This window comes from Microtus ochrogaster, chromosome 10 (assembly GCF_000317375.1).
Source record: "Microtus ochrogaster isolate Prairie Vole_2 chromosome 10, MicOch1.0, whole genome shotgun sequence".
Taxonomy (NCBI): domain Eukaryota; kingdom Metazoa; phylum Chordata; class Mammalia; order Rodentia; family Cricetidae; genus Microtus; species Microtus ochrogaster.
In genome coordinates this window covers 8,893,579-8,912,638 of record NC_022016.1, presented here as the reverse complement: position 1 = coordinate 8,912,638, position 19,060 = coordinate 8,893,579, and the positions used below count along the sequence as shown (strand labels likewise).

Below are 19,060 nucleotides of genomic sequence, written 5' to 3'. Positions count from 1 at the left end.
AACTAGGGAACTCTGCATCCCTGCTGCTGTTCTGGAGTACTGACACAGAACTAGGGAACTCTGCATCCCTGCTGCTGTTCTGGAGTACTGACACAAGCATCTGCCCTGCCTAGTCTTAAGTGCTACCTTCTCATCAGACAATTCCATCAATAATGTGAATTACTTTTATTTACTTATGTTTTGCTGCGATAACTAACCAGATAGGAACACTGTGATATTTAGATTAAAACAACTTTTAGAAAAATGGCTTACTAGAAGAAGCATAGTCAATTTAGAGCTTCTTTAATTAAGTTATAAAAAGTTCATGACTACCTCTAAATTTTGTATTTTTATCTAGACAATACTGAGGACACACCACTGCCAGATGCCATTTTTATTACTTGGAATTTTAACTTAGAAAACTTACTCCACTCTGTGGCAGAGGTGCACACCAACATTTATCATGCTTACCAGGGCTAATATGAATGTTTCATACATAATATGTGTCCACTATTAAATATTTATCTTAAAATTTCCCTGTTCATTCATTTTCTCTTAAGTTATTGTGTTGTGTTCTGTTTACCACAGGGCTTCACCACATAGCCTATCCTAACCCTCACCCCTCCACATCCGGAGTGCAGGAAAGCAGCACTGTACAGAGTTCATTTCCCTAAATTAAAGTATTACCTGAACTACAATATATTGCCTGCATCTTTTCTGGTGTAGACTAAGTCTCTGGTTTTTTAGTTAGGTTTTTATTACTGCAAACTCTGGCATTAACTAACATCCAGAGCCATAATATCAATGAATCTACTGAGATAAAAATTTATAACTACATAGGCGAATATTTATTGAATATCAAGTTGATGGGAAGTCTATAAAGATGTATAAAATTCTTCCTCTTCTCAAAGAAAATGTAAAGACGCTGTAATAAAAGTTCTACTTTTGAGAGCCCAGCGCCCTCGAATCTCCGTGCTGACCTATTCCACATTGCCTTTCACACTTCGTACTCCTGCAGTTACTGAAGTCTTGAATATTCCAGTTAGCTGCAGAGTGTATCCCACTTCTTGGATAATTTTTTAATTATTTTTATTTTTCTGTGCATTGGTGTTTCGTATATCTGTGTGAGGATGTCGTGTCCCCTAGAACTGAACTTACAGACAGCTCTTAACCACTGAGCCATCTCTGTGATTTGTTTCCTAAGAGATGTCACTCAGCTTGTCCCGTTTATATTTTGTTTTCAACTATAAGTGGGGAGGCAAACTAACCCAAATCTATAAGTATTGGACTCCAGTTGCAGACCATGGACCAAAAGGAATTGTTGTTTTCATGGGCGTTCTCCTTTAAATCCAACTTTACTACTGGATCCATGCTACTGGTTTGAGATACAGTTTGTACTATGAAACATACCTTTAGTCAAAGGATTGAAATTTTATCAACATAATTAAGATTTTCTTAAGTGAATTTATTTAGTTGTTTAAAAAAAGGGGGCCTAGGTTCTGAAGAACCTGAAGCCACTGCTAGCTCTACAAAGACCACAAAGAAAAAGAAAAAAGTCCCAGAAAGCATCCCAAGAGGATTAAAATGGACATGCTTGGTGGGAGGGGCATACCTTTAAGGTGACAGTTCCTACCCATGATTAACCCCAATAAAAACATACAAAAAAATAAAAAGTAAATAAAAAATAAAGGAAAGGTAAAGTAGTAGCAGGGAGGTTAGAAAAGCAAGGTGGGTTTCTTGTCTTATCTTGACTTTCCTTCTGAAGAGGAAGCTAAGCATAAGAAATTTCACAGACGGAATTTGCAAATTATATTTATCAGAATCAGTGGAGACAATGTCAAATTTTAAGGGTTTTTTTTTAAGAGTGCAGTGTAATTACTTGTCTTTTTATGAAATGGAATTAGCATTTTTACAGTTTTGCATTTATTTCAGTGGGAACTTTGAAGAAGTTTACTCGTTTGTGGTAGGTAGAATTAGGAAGGCATCAGTGATGTAGAACCCTAACAGTTATTGTGCATACAGTGTTTTAGTGGCTGTTGATTCTCTGTGTTGTTACATTTTATAACTCACATACCTACAATACTTTACTATTAATTTATAATTGATTATTTATATTGGATGTCTAGTACTAGCCCAGCCTGATTAAATTTATCTAACTGAACTTTTATACCAATAACCTATTATGTTACACTTTTAAAATAGCATTTAAACTATAAAACTTTTACTTTATAAAGCGTTTGTTATAAAAAAAATTGCCAAAATCCATTACAATTTCTATGCATTGTGAGATAATTGAGTGACTTCGGAGGTTTGCATGTTGTTCTAGATGCTCGTCCGTGGTGTTTATGACATTGCTGTGGAATCATTAACCGTCACTGCTATCACTTCCTATGGTTAGGCTGTGCCGCCCACGTATGTGTGACTTGAGAAAGTAAGTACTTCTTTTGAACCAGCACTTAGTGCCTCTACAGAAGGAAATGCAGTTGTCATACAGTGCCAAACTATTATTTTATGTGTCTCATTCCAGTCTAGAGAGCTTTTCTTCCACACATCTTCAAAAACGGAAAGCAAGAATTCTGTTTTGTTTGGTTTTTAAGTACTCTGTCACGGAGAATTTTCTGTTTCTTTTAGACTTGAGCGTTTTTGCATACAAAATAGAGGCCAGTAGACTGACAGTTGAGCAACACCATCTCCTGATGTAGATGTTTTAGGTTGAATGGTGTAGCAGCAAAAGCCTGTGAGGCACACAAGTTATGTAGCTCGTCAGCGTGGCTTGCTATTAGAATTGCATCTATAAGAATAACTAGTAATTTCAGAGTTGGAGAGATGACTCAGTGATTAAGAGCATGTGCTGTTCCTCCAAAGGACCCGAGTTCAATTCCCAACTACTACATTAGGTATCTGTAATTCAACCTCCTGGCCAAAACGCCTGCATATAACACATAATTAAAAATAGTAAAAAATTAATTAAAAAAATAATTAATGATTTAATATAGTTTCTAATATCAACTTTTATATCTAATATTTCTTATGTCTGTGGAATATATTTGGTATGTTCATCAGGTCTTTCATATGTGTCTGTCCGGTTCAGTTCCTAGTATTTCCTACTTGCCCCAGCGGTTCTACGCACACTCTGATGACAGGAAGAATGCTGCTTCAACAGATTAACTCTGTCTGCTGTACTTGATCAAAATTCAACATGGGGAAAATATCATTACAATCTTATTTATTCTCCTACAGTGGAGGTTAAACTATCATAAAGAACCTTTTCATGCCCACATTCCCCACTTAGTACAGGTTTCCTCCTGTCCATTCTGTCAATAATAGTTATAAGATTCCTCCAATGAAGGATAATCTCCTGAATTAGATAGAGGCTTTTGTGTGGCTGTCAGAGGCATAGTGACAGCCAGTGCTGTATTTGGACACATTGGTGCTGAAATTGCTAATTTAACATTATTAAAACTAATTCCTCAAAGGCTCCTGTCACTTCTTTGCTTAGAGCAGTGGCTCTTAACCTGTGGGTCATGACCCCTTTGAGGGGTTTGAGTGACCATATCAAATACCATATATCAGATACCATGCATATCAGATATTTACATTTTAATTCATTTCAGTAGCAAAATTACAGTTATCAAGTAGGAATAAAAATAATTTTGCACTGGGGGTCACCACAGCATGAGGAACTATACTAGAGGATCACAGCGTTAGGAAAGTGGAGAACCGTTAGCTTAGGGCAAAGATAGGCAGATTTAACTGTGAGCACTCCTGCCAGAATAATACTTTAAATGTCTTCTCCCCCATGAGGTGATGGAGCGGAGCAGCACTGCTGTCATCCAGCCCCACAGCTACACCGGAGCGTTTCTTGTTTTCTGTCAGGAGATTTCAGACACGATGACGTCTCTAAGTTAACAGTGGGCATGTGTTTGAATCCTGCTCTCAGATTTATTTTCTACCCTTGGATCTTCTGTTTTGAATCTCTCTCTCTGTCCAAGGCCTTTATGTCTAGAACAACTTTTTGAACAAATAGTATATATATATATATATACTTGGTAGGTTTTTAATTTATAATTTCCGGTTTTTCCCATAATTGTGAATATACTCATTGCTAAAGTTGAACATATAGTTGCCAGATCAGCCTCATGGTAAGTGACCATTTTCCTCTTCTGTACAGTAATGCAAACATTTAACTAAAATCTCATCGGCCTAGAGGCTGCTGAAGAGAATGAGTGGCCATACTTGGTTTTACCAGAACTGATGAGGCTATGTTCAGCTTCAGCGAGGTCCTTTGTTTTGTTATCAGTCATAGATGTGTGTTTACACTTCCATTTCTTTCATCACTGAGAACTCGGAGAATAAAAAGACAGATTTTTCATTTTAGTCCCTAGTGTTTAAGACAAGGCATCTGCTTGGCAATGCTATGACCACAGTTAATGCTGGGGGGGGGGGGGCGGGTCATGAAACCAGAGGGCTGTGTTGTTACCCCAGTTGGTAGATTGTCATCTCTCTGTGTGCTTTCTAGCCACATCTATGATTGATGTGGAAAAAAAGCACGTGTGTGTCTGCCTCGCTCAAGTCATATTTTAAAACTTTAAAAAAGAACTACAATTTTAATGGAAAAGGAGCAGAGAAGGGTGGATTAAAATGTGAGATGCTGTGTTACTGTCAGATGGTCCTGCCTGTCAATGTTTGCAGTATAGAACTGTGACTAAGAGTATATGGTATTGTTTTCATTTTTGTTTCGCTGCTCACTCTTTTACACTAAGATGTTTCATCTTTGTCAGCTCACTGTTTTTGCTTCACAACTATCTGTGTACTTGTGCTTTAAATAAAACTGTAGTTTTGTGTCCAGTGATTGATTGGTTCCATTGTGTGTTTAATGTTTGCATCTAATGTAGTGAGATTTTCTGTTTTTTATATTCATTGATATAGCCTATATTTCACAGAAATGAGCAATCCAATAAACTCAGCCCATGTTTGTCAATAATATCTATACTAAGAACCTGTTTAGTCATACTGTCTTTTCTGTATTTGGGCATGATGACCAATTTTTAGCTAATAAATTACGTTCTGAAAAAATAACTGTTTTTGTAACTCTACCAATTTAAAAAGCAAGCACAGTTCGGGGAAGGGGAATCAAATTGTTGCCCTGATAGACTGCAGTAGCCATGGAATGTTGACAGTGTGTACGAGGTCAGGCACTCCACGCCTAACCGTGGAGGGGACAGTCCTGGAAGAGGAAGTATTCATGTACACCGCTGTTTACACAACCTTATAAGGTTATACAGTTCTTTAGTAATGGGTCAGCAGCCAGTTAATTCTTGGGCTTTCTGTAGTCCTAGGCCTGCTTATGGAGCAGAATGCTCCACAGCTGAAAATCAGCTGTCTGCTGTTTTATTTATTTCTTTACTTACTGTGGAAGGTGTGGAGAGAAGGGGGGAGGGGGCGCCTATGGTCAAAGTCAAGTGATTGTCCATATAACTTTGAGACAGGATCTAAACCAGGAGCTCAACATTTTAGCTGAATCGCCTACCTCTGAGCCCTCAGGATCCCTTTGCCTCTGTCCTCCAGCAATACAGTTCCATGTGAACCACTGAACCAGCTTTCTACATGTCCTCTTGAGGTGATATGTAGCCTAGGCTGTCCTCAGGTTTGTTACATAGCAGGTAGACTTGAACAACTGACCCTCTAGAATCCAACTTTTATATATTGGGATCACGTGCGCGAACACCAGGTCATGTGGTGTCTGTATTGAAATCTCTGGTAGCCCTTTCTCTTTACTCCACAAAGGAACTTGATGTTTTTTAAATAAATACAGGTTATACTGATCTAAATACATAGAGGCAAGCTGGAGAAATGTTCCAGAAGTTAACAGCATGCCGCCAAAGGATCTAGGTTTGTTTCCTAGCACCCACAGAACTCATAACTACATTTGTCTCAAGTCCCAGTGACCTGACACCCCTTCTGGCCTCTGCAGGTACCAGGTGTCTATATGATACACAGACATACATGTAGGTAAAAACAGGTCTCTGTGAGTTCAAGGCCAGCCTGGTCTACAAAGCATGAAGTGGGACAGACAGGATTGTCACACAGAGAAACCCTTTCTCCAAAAAAGATTCCTTTCTTTTTTTCTTAAACATGTCAGGTCCTAGGTTTCCTTATTTTCAGAAAAATGCTGTTAGATAGATTCTCCATGCATTGTTTATTACATTTAGGATGCTTGAAATCATTCTTTGAACAAAATAGAAATGATTCCTTGGTGCATAATCTCAGGCATCTTGGTTGGGTTACTAAAATTATCTAATAAAAAGTATTAGGAGTTAGAGATAGCTCAATAGTTAAGAGAATAATGTTCTTCCAGAGAACCTAAGGTAGTTCCAAGCATCCATGTCAGGTGGCTCATGTTCAGAGGATCAGGCTCCTCTAGCGTCTGAGAGCACCTGTCCATATACCCCACCCCACACACACGTGTGACTGAGAGTGAAGCATTAAAAAGACCTAGCATCTGAAAATAGAAAATACAACCACTTTACTGAAATGTAAACCTACGTCATATATAAATAATTCACCAGTATTCCAGCTGAATATTTCAAGTGGAGGTGGGTATCTCGTTGTAACGGCCAGCAGTATGGACAGTCTAACTATAAAGGTTATGCCTGTGTTTTCGTAGTACTTCAAGAAACAAGAGACCCATCTTTAAATATGTTTGCAAGTTGTATATTTTTGATGAATCTTATTTTGCTGTGGGAAAAAATATTGGGATTCAAGTTGACTCAGGTACAAGTCATAAAAATTTGTTTCTATTTTAAAATTTATTCATAATTATTTTTAAAAGGGATTTTATTTAACTAAAATGGTTAATATGTATAAAATAATGTTAAAGTTTTCAAAACAAATGCTGAAAATGGCAAGCATGGAGAGCAAATTTATTTTTAAGTGGAAGCCAGCATAAGTTTTATTTAACATTCTAGTGCTTATGACTGCTCAAGCGATGCAGAGCTGTTGCAAGTAAGGAGCAGACAGTAGCAGATAGAACATTGGAAAGATGACTCTCGGTGACTGCCACACAGCTAAGACTCTCGTAGCCTTTATTGGGAATATGGGTGTTCCACCATGTGTCTTCAGGGGTGGGTATTGTAGATCAGTGAGAAAACACCTGCTTTAACATACAGAGACTACTATTGGATCCCTAAAATAGGGACAGCAGAGGGAGGGAGATAGATTGAGATTTTGGGGTCTCACTTTGCAGCCATAGCTGATCTGGAACATGCTAACAGATCTGACTGGCTTCAAACTCTGAGCTTTACCTTCCTCCACCTCCCAAGTCCTGAGATTGAAGGTGTACACCACCTTACCTGTTTGGACCTTAATTTTTTTATTTTATTTTATTTTATTTTGGATTTTCGAGACATGTTTTCTCCGTAGCTTTTTGGTTCCTGTCCTGGAACTAGCTCTCATAGACCAGGCTGGCCTCGAACTCACAGAGATCCGCCTGTCTCTGCCTCCCAAGTGCTGGGATTAAAGGCGTGCGCCCGGCCTGGACCTTAATATTTTAAAGTAAGTTGTTATTACTTTGCACAAATGTGGCAAGGTCTGTTTGAAAATATCTTAATTGAATTGTGGGGTTTTTTTACTTTTTAAAATTTGCATTAACTCCTTATGCATACATATTTGTATCTGATAAAAATTAGGAGACGTTTTGAAGAGAAAAATCTTAGATCAAATGAAAAGTTTTTTTCCTACATAGTTCTAAAATCCTAGTGAATTTTACAATTTGCAGAAGTAATAACATGATATGCATCCTTTGGGACTTTATAAATGAGTTGTGAACACAATTTAAGTTTTATTTTCTTGCTAAAATGGTATCAGACTACACATGTTAAGCTTTTTTACTTTATATTTTGTGTACCTGTTTTCATACTACAGTGTATAAAAAAGATTACCACAGTTTTTAATGATAGCCTATAAATATGCATTATTTAATCTTTTCTCCAATAATAAGTTTTTGGTAAACACCCTTATTATTACATAATTATTTCTTTTTTATTGATTTTATTGAGCTATACATTTTTCCCTCCTTCTTTCCTTTTCTCTCCCCTCCCCTTGAACCCTCTCCCATGGTCCTCATGCTCCTAATTTACTCAGGAGATCTTGTCTTTTTCTACTCCCATGTAGATGAGATCCATGCATGTCTCTCTTAGGGTCTTCATTGTTACCTGGGTTCTCTGGGATTGTGAATTGTAGGCTGGTTTTCTTTTTTTATATCTAAAAGCCACTTATGAGTGAGTACATATGATAATTATCTTTCTAGGTCTGGGTTACCTCACTCAATATGATGTTTTCTAGATCCATCCATTTGCCTACAGATTTCAAGATGTCATTATTTTTTTCTGCTGTGTCGTACTCCATTGTGTACGACATTTTCCTTATCCATTCTTCAGCTGAGGGACATTTAGGTTGTTTTCAGGCTCTGACTATGACAAACAATGCTGCTATAAACATGTCCTTGTGGTATGATTGAGCATTCTTTGGGTATATACCCAGAAGTGGTATTGCTGCTTCTTGAGGTAGGTTGTTTCCTAACTTTCTGAGAAATTGCCACACTGATATCCAAAGGGCTGTTTCAATTTGCACTCCCACCAGCAATGCAGAAGTGTTCCCTTTACCCCACAACCTCTCCAGCAAAAGTTGTCATCAGTGTTTGTGATCTTGGCCATTCAGGTGTAAGATGGAATCTCAGAGTTGTTTTGATTTGTATTTCTCTGATGACTAAGGATGTTGAACATTTCCTTAATTGTCTTTCAGCCATTGTAGACTCCTCTGTTGAGAGATCTCTGTTTAGATCTGTACTCCATTTTTTATTGGATTATTTGGTTTTTTAATGACCAATTTCTTGAGTTCTTTGTATATTTGGGAGATCAGCCCTCCTGTACACATATCTTGTCCGATATGGAGTTGGTGAAGATCTTTTCCCCTCCTGTAGGCTGCCGTTTTGTCTTGTGGACCATGCCCCTTGCTTTACAGAAGGTTTTCAGTTTCAGGAAGTCCCGTTTATTAATTGTTTCTCTCAGTGTCTATGCTATGGGGGTTACATTTAGGAAGTGGTCTCCTGTGCCAGTGCATTCAAGTGTACTTTCCACTTTCTCTTCTATGAGGTACAGTGTGGTTAGTTTTATGTCGAGGTCTTTGATCCATTTGGACTTGAGTTTTGTACATGGTGATAGATATGGGTCTATTTTGATTCTTCTACATGTTGATATCCAGTTAATTATGCCAGTACCATTTGTTGAATATGCTTTCTTATTTCCATTTTATATTTTTTGCTTCTTTGTCAAAAATCAGGTATTTGTAGATGTGTAAATTAATATCCGGGTCTCCGATGCAGTTCCATTGGTCCTCCTGTCTGTTCTTATGCCAGTACCAGGCTGTTTTCAGTACTGTAGCTCTGTAGTAAAGTTTGAAGTCAGGGATTGTGATGCCTCCAGAAGTTCCTTTCTTTTACAGGATTGTTTTCGCTCTCCTGGGTTTTTTTGCTTTTCCATATGAAGTTGAGTACTGTTCTTTCAAGGTCTTTGAAGAATTTTGCTGAGATTTTGATGGGCATTGCGTTGAATCTGTAGATTGCTTTTGGTAAGATTGCCAGTTTTACTGTTAATTCTGCCTATCCAAGAGCATGAGATATATTTCCACTTTCTGGTGTCTTCTTCAATTTTTCTTCAAAGATTTAAAGTTCTTGTCATACAGGTCTTCCACTTGTTTGGTTAGAGTTACTCTGAGATATTCATGCTATTTGTGTCTATTGTGAAGGGTGTTGATTCTCTGATTTCTTTCCCAGCCCTTTTATCATCTGTGTACCAGAGGGCTACTGTTTTTTTTTTTTTTTGAGTTAATATTGGATCCTGCTACATTGCTGAAAGTGTTTATGAGTTATAGAAGTTCCTTGGTAGAATTTTTGGGATCACTTATGTAAACTATCATATCAACAGCACACAATGAGAATTTGACTTCTTCTTTTCTAATTTGTATCCCCTTGATCTCCCTTTGGTGTCTTACTGCTCTGGCTAGGACCTCAAGAACTATATTGAATAGATATGGAGAGAGTGGACAACCTTGTCTTGTTCCTGATTTCAGTGGAATCGCTGAAATCTCTCCATTTAGTTTGGTGTTGGCTATTGGCTTGCTGTATATTGCCTTAATTATGTTTAGGTATGTTCCTTGTATCCCTGCTCTCTCCAAGACCGTTATCATGAAGGGATGTTGTATTTTGTCAAAAGTTTTTTGGCATCTAATGAGATGATCATGTGGGTTTTATTTTTTAACTTGTTTATATGGTGGATTACATTGACAGATTTTCATATGTTGAACCATCCCTGCATCTCTGGGATGAAGCCGATTTGATCATGGTGGATGATGGTTCTGATGTGTTCTTGGATTCAATTTGCCAGCATTTTATTTAGTATTTTTGCATCAATGTTCATGAGTGAAATTGGTCTGTAATTCTCTTTCTTAGTAATGTCTTTCTGTGATTTGGGTATCAGGGTAATTAAAGCCTCATAAAAAGAATTTGGCAATGTTTCTTCTGTTTCTATTGTGTGAATAACTTGAGGAGTGTTGGTAGTACTTCTTTGAAAGTTTTGTAGAATTCTGAGCTAAAACCATGTGGTCCTGGGCTTTTTGGGTTGGGAGACTTTTGATGACTGTTTCTTATTTCTTCAGCAGTTATAGGTCTGTTTAATTTGCTTATCTGGTCTTGATTTAATTTTGGTATGTGTATCCAGAAAGTTGTCCATTTCCTTTAAGTTTTCCAATTTTGTTGAGTATAGGTTTTCAAAATATAACCTAATGATCCTCCAGATGGCCTCCATGTCTGTCATTATGACCCCCTTTTCATTTCTGAGTTTGCTAATCTGGATATTCTCTCTCTGCCTTTTGGTTAGTTTGGATAAAGGTTTGTCAATTTTGTTGATTTTCTCAAAGAACCAACACTTTGTCTCATTTGGGTTTGTCAATTTTGTTGATTTTCTCGAAGAACCAACACTTTGTCTCATTGATTCTTTGTATTGTTTTCATTGTCTCTCAATTTGATTATTTTTTGCCATCTAGTCCTCCAGGGTGAGTTTGCTTCTATTCTAGAGTTTTCAAGTGTTCAGTTAATTGACTAGTGTGGGATTTTCCCAGCTTCTTTAGGTAGACATTTAGTGCTATGACTCTCCTCTTAACACTGCTTTCATTGTGTCCCGTAAATTTGGGTACATTTTGTGGTCATTTTCATTGAATTTTAGGAAGTCTTTAATTTCTTTCTTTATTTCTTCATTGACCCATTGATGCCTCTCGTGAGCATTGTTTAATTTCCATGTGTTCGTGGGATTTCTGAAATTAGTGTTGCTGTTGAATTCTAGTTTTTAGCCATGGTGATCCAATAAGATACATGGGGTTATTACAGTTTTTGTGTCTGTTGAGGTTTACTTTGTTACTGAGTATGTGGTCATCTTTGGAGAAGGTTCCATGAGGTGCTGAGAAGAAGGTATATTGTCCATTTGAACTATAACATCCATTAGTTCCCTTGTTTCTCTGTTAATTTTCTGTCTGGCAAACCTGTCCAATAGTAAGAGTGGGGTGTTGAAGTCTCCCACTCTTAGTGTGTGGGGTTTAATGTGTGATTTACGCTTCAATAGTGTTCCTTTTATATATATGCCCCTTATATTGGGGGCATAGAGGTTCAGTATTGAGATTTCCTAATGATGGATTTTTCCTGTGACTAATAGGAAATGTTCATTTTTGTCTCTTTTGATTGATTTTAGTTTATAAAGTTTATTTTGTTAGATGTTAGGATAGCTATACCAGCTTGCTTCTTAGGTCCATTTGATTGGAAAAAATTTGCCCAACCCTTTACTCTGAGGCCATGTCTGTCCTTGAGATTGAGATATTTTCCTTGTGTGCATCAGAAGAATGGATTCTCTTTTTGGATCAAATTTGTCAGCCCATGTCTTTTTATAGTTGAGTCCATTTATATTAAGGGATATTAATAACCAGTGATTCCTAGTTCCTGTTGTTTCAGTTTTTGTTGGTGGTGATGTTATTGTTTGTTTTTTCCATTCTTTGGAATTTGCTGCTGTGAGGTCATCTATTGTCTGTGTTTTTGTTGATGTAATCTACTTCCTTGGGTTGGAGTTTTCCTTCTAGTACTTTGTGTAGGGCTGGGTTTGTGGCTGGGTATTGGTGAAATCTGCTTCTGTCACGGAATGTCTTGTTTTGTCCTTTGGTGATTGACAGTTTTGCTGGGTATAGAAGTCTGGGCTGGCATCCGTGTTCTCTTAATGTCTGCATAACGCCTGACCTTGACCTTCTGGCTTTCAATGTTTCCATTGAGAAGTCAGGTGTCATTCTGATAGGTCTGCCTTTATATGTTACTTGGCCTTTTTCCTTTGCAGCTCTTAGTATTTTTTTCTTTATTCTGTATGTTTAGTGTTTTGATTATTATGTGACAGGAGACTTTTTTTTTAAATCCAGTCTATTTGGTGTTCTATAAGCTTCTTGTATCTTGATAGGTATATCTTTCTTTAGGTTGGGATTTTGTTAAATATATTTTCTTTATTTTTGAGTTGGATTTCTTTTCCTTGTCCTACTTCTACTATTCTTAGGTTTGATCTTTTCATGGTATCCCACATTTCCTTGATATTTTGTGTTAAGCTTTTGTTAGTTTTAATGTTTTCTTTGACTTATGAGTCTGTTTCCTCTATTGTATCTTCTGCACTTAAGATTCTCTCTTCCATCTCTTGTAGTGTGCTGTTTATACTTGCATTTGTGGTTCCTGATCATTTTCTCATGATTTCTTTTTTTGTAATTCCCTTGGCTTGTGTTTTCTTTCTTGTCTCTATTTCAGTTTTCATGTCTTGAATAGTTTCTTTCATACATTTTATTGCTTTTTCTTGGTTTTCTTTAAGGAATTGATTGGTGTTTTCTGATTTTTTGTTTGTCTTTTTCTTTATTTCTTTAAGGGAGTTTCTCATTTCCTCTTTAAGGGCCTCAAACATTCTCCTGACGTTATTTTTAGGTCATTTTCTTCTGCTTCATCTATATTTGGTTGTTCAAGTCTTGCTGTTGTAGGGTCACTAGTTTTTACTGGTGTCATGTTGCTCTTTGTGGTGTTGCATGTGTTCTTACTTTGTCTACCCGTCTTTTCCTCTGATTGGTGTAGTTGGGGCTGTCTGATACTCTGGTGATCAACCTTCCAGGTGCCAGTGAATCCAAGTCTCAGGTGGGTTGCTCCTCATGGTGCAGTCAGGGCCACAGTTCCAGTCAACCCACTCACTGGTCACTCCGTGTTCCTGGAGGTTGCTCGGTGCTCTCGGGGTTTGCTCTGCAATAACAAGGTTCGTTTAGGCCTGCTCCCATGGAGATTGCCTTCTTGGGGCTCTTTCTGCTTTGAGCTCTTTGCTGCCTTGGGCCTGCTCTGTCAGAGGTGGCTTGCTCAGGCCTGCTCTGGTAGAGGCTGCTGGCTCTAACCTGCTCCAGCAGAGGTCTCTGGTTCGGGCCCGTTTCCTCATCGGTGGCTCCCTTGTACCTGCTTGTGTGGAGTTCGCTGCCTCAGGTCTGTTCCCATAGATGTTCCTGGCCTGGGCCTGCTCCTATAGAAATTCCTGTTTTGGGCTCAGTCCCACAAAGATCTCTGGCTTAGGCCTATTTCCTCCAAGGTCCCAGACTCATGCATGAACACGCAGATGTCTCTGGCTTCGGCCTACTCCCTCAGTGGTCCTTGTACCTGCCCCAGAGGAGTTCACTGCCTCAGGCCTGCTCCAGCAGAAGCTGGCTCAGACCTGTTTCTGTAGATATCCCTGGTCTGAGCCTGCTCCTGCAGAGTTACCTGGCTTGGGCCCAGTCCTGCAAAGGTCTCTAGCTCTGGTCTACTCCCTCCGAGGTCTCAGACTCCTGCCCAGGTCACAGAAGTCTCTGGTACACACCCTCGAAGGTGCCAGCCTTGCACCTGGACCAGCAGAAACTACTTTGGCTCATACTTATTTCTACACTTAGTTAAAAAGCGTCAACGAAAGTATAAGTGCTGACATCATGGAACATTGCCAATAAAGCAGCTTCTTCCCCATATTCTACTTTATTTAGATGCATACATTTTTTAAGTTTTTGACAGTTTAAGTGAAATCCATCTTGTTTTCATTCTGGTGTCTGGCTGTTATTAATGTGTTTCAGTATTTGTGTTTCTCCTGTGAATAATTGTCATTCTGAGACCATTTTCTAGTGAGTTATCTTTTTCTCATTGATTTCTAGAAGCTCTTCTTATATCCCCATTGTATATGTATTTTACATATTGTATAAGTATTGTCTGCTGTTTGACTTACTGCCTTTTAAGATTCCTTCATTGATGATGTCTGATCTGCTCATCTGTTTTTATACTTTGTGAGTTATGTCACGCTGACAAAGGCTTTACTTCTCACTCCCCAATTTACACAAATCTTCTCCTTTAAAAAAAATGATTCTTAAAAAAAGAATCACTTAGAAATGTGTGTGTGTTAAAATAGGAGTCAATTTGTTTCTTTTTCTGATAGCCAATTAATTGGAATAAACTGTTTCTTGAAGAGCCTATCCTTTGTCCTGCAGGAAGAATTTGAGTCTTGGCCAGGTGGTGGTGGTGCACTCCTTTAATCCCTAGCACTACAAGAGCTAGTTCCAGGACAGGCTCCAAAAGCTACAGAGAAACCCTGTCTCGAAAAACCAAAAAATAAAAATGAGTCTTTATTGTGTGCCTGGTGTGTATCTACACCAAAGACTGTTTCTTTACTAATAAGTGACAGCTTATCACAGCTCTTCTTTTAATTTTTGGGCTTTTGTCTGCTTATTTTTTAAAACAGTGTCTCTGTGGGCCCTGGCTGTCCTGAACCTTGCTGTCGATCAAACTAGCCTTGAACTCACAGAAATCTGCCTGCCTCTCCTTTTAATTTTTTTTTTTGCCAAAAAAAAAAAAAAAACTCATTTACTCTTTCTACTGAGCTTTGTAATTAGCCTGTCCAGTATCCATAAAGAGGATTTAGGTTAGAATTATAGTGAATTAAAGATTACTTGAGTAATACCTAATTGGCCCCTCCCATCCATATTTTTAATATATAACTCTTTAACCAGGAGCAATTTTTGAGTTTAAGGAGTTTTAGATGCTTTTCTTATTGAATTACACAGAAATAAAAAGCACAGATCATTAGTATATAGTTTAGTAGATTTTTCTAAAGCAAACATTATTACAACTTTCTCCCAGAGCAAAAAGAACATTACCTGAATCCAGAAGTTTCTCTTTAGCTCCCCCTGTTGTTACCTCCCAGGCTACTCTATGACCATGGAGTCATTTTATGTTTTTTTAATTACTTGAGTGGCCTTTTCAGGACACCCTGTCATGCGCCTTCCTTTTCTTAATATTATGTTTGTGGGATTCACTCATGCTTTGTACATAATTTATTTCTCACTACTGTTATATGATAATTTATTGTTAAATGTTTTGTAATTTCACATGCAGTTGGTATTTTATGGACAAAGGACAGCCTCCAGTTTTGAACTATTTATTATACTGTTAGACTTTTGTAAACATTTATCTGTGCATTTTTATATATATGTAAAAATATATATATGTATATGTATACACTTACGTTTGGTGTGTATATCCCTTCTGGGGATATAGAATCTGCTCTTCAACACTAGCAGATATGGTGAATTTGTTTCAAAAGTGACCGCGGTTGTATTCTTGCACCAGCAAAGTGTTCCTTATTAACATCTGATATTTCTTCATTGAAGATGTTTTGTTCAGTGAATGTTAATGTAGGATTTATAGAATATTACTAGTTTTTTTATGAGGCTCATTAAAGTCTTGTCCTTTTATGTGTGTATGTGTGTGGTACTGGAGCATACATATGTGCGTGTAGTGCTCTCAGAAGTCATTGGCCCCTGGAACTGAAGTTACAGATGGTTGTGAGCTGTCTGATGGGTGCTGGGAACAGACCCTGGGTCCTCTGCAGGCATAGGCAATGCTCTGCACTGATGATTCATCAAACCATCCCCCAGTGTTGCCCATTTTTCCATGGTAAATGTCTTTTCCCATTATGTGTCTTGTCTTTTTCACCTCTTAATGATGTGGGGTTTTGTTTGTTTGGTTTTTAGTGTTTGCTCTTAGTTTTTATGGATCTAGATTCTCAGGCTTTTACTTATATATTGATTTGTTACACTACTTAAAAATATTTGTCTATTCCAAGGTCGTAGAGCTGACTTCTTATGGTTTTATTGTGTTCTGACTTTTGAGACAAGGTCTCATGTACCGGGCTGGCTTTGAACTCATTTGGGATTGTTTTATTGTTTTTGTTTATGGTGTGAGCATATGGTGAGCATCTAGTTGCTCCTGTATCAGCTGTTCTAAAGCCTGCAGCTTCTCTTAAGTTAAAGGCCATTGTTTAACCCATATTGATTTCTCAGTTAACCATTTTAAGGATAGGGCCATTGGTACCTCTGAAGGTTTGCTAGTTGCTTTGTGTTCTTGTACAGCCTGAATGGCTGGTGATCTTTGTTTAAAATACCTTATAATATCCTTCGCAGAAGCATGAGTTTTGGGGACTTCAGGAATGTTAATCTGGGTATTCACAGTAATGTTAGCTACACATGGCCTCAGCCTTCCTTTCTGTCCTTGGGGCCCTATTTATTCAACCCATCTCGTGCTTTGTTTCACTTGAGGTAGGGTTCCAGGTCCTAGGAATTGAACAGCTGCCTTGTGAAGATGCCAATTTGGAAGCCAGGATTCTGGAGTAATGATAGTCATGTCTGCACCCCATGTCTAGTAATCCCTCAATTACCTTGTTAATTTATACGCACTCTTAGACTTGGTCTGTATCACTTACAAAAGTCTGCCAAAATATACGTTTCCTATTTCCTACTGGAGTTTTTGATTCATCCTCCATGTCTATTCAGTCATCCAGAACAGTATTTTTACAGTAGGCACTGAATTTTTTTTAATTTTCCTGGTGAGACGTGTTATCCACAGTAACTGGGGATGGCTGGACCATGTTTGACATGGAGGCCTGAGAGAGGCTCCCCAAGGAGTTTCCTGATGGTATTGGGTTGCCTTGTCTCTCTTTTGTTGATCTGCATTCATTGATCCAATGTTGACCTTTGCCACACCTCCTACATATTCCAGAAGGCTGAGACAGCCTGTCCTTGCCATTCCCAGAGGAGGCATTATTCCTAGGGATTCTTGACTACAATTCCTTTTCAGATGTCCTATTCTACCACAGTTAAAACATTTGGCCATGGATGTCTCCTCATACCTTTAGAAATTGCTTATCCTACCCAAGCTTCAGTATTATAGTCAGCTGTCTCGACTTTCATTGTATTCAGGATCCATTCACCCATTGGTGCTGATCTAACCTTTTAAGATCCAAATGTCTTTTTGCATTCTAAGTTGGCATTTTCCAAAGACAGAGATTCAATAAGTACTCATCTAGCTTCTGGGTCTGTCACTCCTCCTTGTAAAGCCTTAGTTAATCTTGTAAAAAAAAAAAGTCACTAATATTCTCTCTGGCCCTGTTTTACCCTGGTATATGATTCAGTTTTATTACCTGGTTTCTGAATCCTGTCCCAAGCATTAAAGCTGCTGTGCAGTTATAGGGACAAGGTATGTCCTGAGGATTGGAGTAATAGCCCTCACCAAGAATTTTACCTTGGGAAGTCTCATCCTTTTGCTTTTCCCTGTTTTTCTAAAATTTTTGCCTCTTCTCACCAGTAGCATTTCCATAGCAGCTGGGGTTCATTTCCTAGGACCGCTGAGATTAACTGAAGTCCCATGTGTGGGGTGGTCTTATTGCTTGACGCCCATATTTTCACCACTTCCCTAACAAATGGTGAATGCAGGCCATAAGATATTATTGCCTGCTTGATTTCTTTTAGATCGGTCATACCTATAGGTTGTCATGTATATTCTTTGACTACCTTAGGGTATTTTGTGGTAGATGGCTTCTCAGAGGATATTACCAGATAGGCAGCTAAAACTCTGGGTAAATCATCCTGGACTCTGGCATGTATTGATGAGGTTAAACCCTGTCCTTGTACCTTTTCTCCCTGCTCATCAGTTTCAATAATTTTCTCAATTTTCAAATATTTTTACCACTGCCTTTTGTAAAGTCAGAATCTCCTGTCCAGTGTTCCATTCTAATGTCGTCATTGAGGATTCCAAGGTATGAAATTTGTTCACTAAAGATAACTTCTCATCCTTGGACATAATTTTGATGGCATGCATATTTCTTTCCTGGAGAGATACCTTATATGTTAATCTATCATAATTTTTCAACAGATTGCTAAATTCAACAGTATGAATTCTTTCAGATAATGTCTCACCACCATTCGACATTGATTGGATTTTTGTCTGTCAAATTAATGTTAACTTTTTCAAAAGTATTAATTTTTCAACTGTTCATTATTAGTCTATAAAGACTGTATCATTTCTAAAAGTGCCTCATTTTTGGCTCTGTTAACAAACCATTTTCTTAATGATAAAGTATAAAAAACAAAACTAATTCCAAAAATCAAATAAATGGATGTATAAGAAAAATCACATATGCCTTGCAGAATGCCATACATAGTATAAGCAAAAAGGTTATTAAATTCCTAAATGGAATATTGTATCCCATAGTATAACTTTCAAATTTATTAATTTACTTACTGCCATTAGATTTCAGTAAATTGTTGTAGGTGTAATGATCTGTATTGACCAGCAGGTGGCACAGTACTGTTCGTGCTGCCTTGGTTCCACATGTTGGTGCCTGGTTAAATGCTGACAAATATGCTTTGCTTGACAAATTTAGAGCAATTAAATCAATTCCATAAATGGAGCAAGGAGCCCAGAGCTCACGAGAAGGGAACACAAACCAGAAGCTGTGCAAGTCACTGCGCAGCAGGGAAAGTGGTGGATGGTGGGTAGGAGAAGCATGCACAAAGCTGGGAAATTACCATGGTTCCACATGTTGGTGCCTGGTTAAATGCTGACAAATATGCTTTGCTTGACAAATTTAGAGCAATTAAATCAATTCCATAAATGGAGCAAGGA

General features: G+C 38.0%; 1 protein-coding gene across 3 annotated transcripts in view; it reads left to right on the top strand.

Moving 5' to 3' along the window:
• The window catches only part of Kiaa1958 (KIAA1958 ortholog), a 187,211-nt gene that overhangs the window by 146,563 nt on the left and 21,588 nt on the right, over nt 1–19,060 (top strand). The window lies entirely within an intron of this gene.